Genomic DNA, 1171 nt, shown 5'->3' on the forward strand with positions numbered 1-1171 from the left:
GCTAGTTATTAATCATTTCAATGTGGTTGGTGGTAGTTCCACTCTTGCATTCTATAGAAGGTTAGTAGAGAGAAAATATGATGATGTTCTCGGGGAAACTCTGGGCGTCAACAAAGATCAACTAACCGGTCTATTTTGGAGAATTTTCAGGACTGGACTTTTAGATAACTTCCAGAAATCCCTTGCCTAGCAGTGCTACTGATGAGTGCTGCCCATTTGAGATAAACTTTACAGGCATGGAAGTCCCATCAGTTGGGCCTGCCTGAGGATTTACCTTTTTCTGATGATCTCTGAAAAGAAAGAGCAATTTTAGCAAAACATATTAAACAACACTAATAAAAATAAAAAAAAACATGAAAATAAGCAAGCTTTTGACGGTTTTATAAATATTTCAAAATTTTGATGCTATGATGCTAGGTGTTTCTATTATTTTGTCCAACCCCTGTAGATCCCAACTCTGCCATATTTGTGAATATATTCCTTCTTAGCCAGGACTGGGCAGCCAGAAACAAATTGATTTGTTGTTTTTTCTCCACCACCACATATTCTGCAGTTACTTGTATTTCTTTTCATTTGGGTGTTTTTGGTGATTTCTGGTGGGAAGGCTTTGATCTTGTGCTGCAATGAAAAATCTTTCAGGATCTGCTTTTAGTCCTGAATTTCTTAGCCTTTGTTGGGATTTTGCTTTGACTACTTCTTTTCTGTTTAGCTTATTATTATTATATGTTTGACTTTTGCTTTGTATTTGTACAAGTTGACACCAAGTCTCACCTAGAGACCTCAAGAGGCAACAAGTTAGAAGTTCACGTTAGTGCTATGCCTGGTCTTGCACATTGTATTGTTCTAGAGAATGTTTAAGAAACTATAAGAAAATTATGAGTTTGTTTTAAAATTTGAGATTACATAGACAGTATTTTACGTAGGACATGGGCAATTCCCATGAGCACTATCTTTTGAATTTCTGCTATTTTGGGGTTTCCTGGTATCTAAGCTAGGTAGGAGTCAACTCCTTTTGCTATCATTCCTAGGGCACCTATGACAACAGGTATTATTTTAGTCTTGAGGTTCCACATTTTGCCAAGTTCTATTTCAACATCTTTATACTTGCTCAGCTTTTGGTAGATCTTGACAGACATGTTTATGTCGATTGGAACAGTTATATCAATGAGGA

The sequence above is a fragment of the Octopus sinensis genome, linkage group LG17 (assembly GCF_006345805.1).
Source record: "Octopus sinensis linkage group LG17, ASM634580v1, whole genome shotgun sequence".
NCBI classification, from domain to species: domain Eukaryota; kingdom Metazoa; phylum Mollusca; class Cephalopoda; order Octopoda; family Octopodidae; genus Octopus; species Octopus sinensis.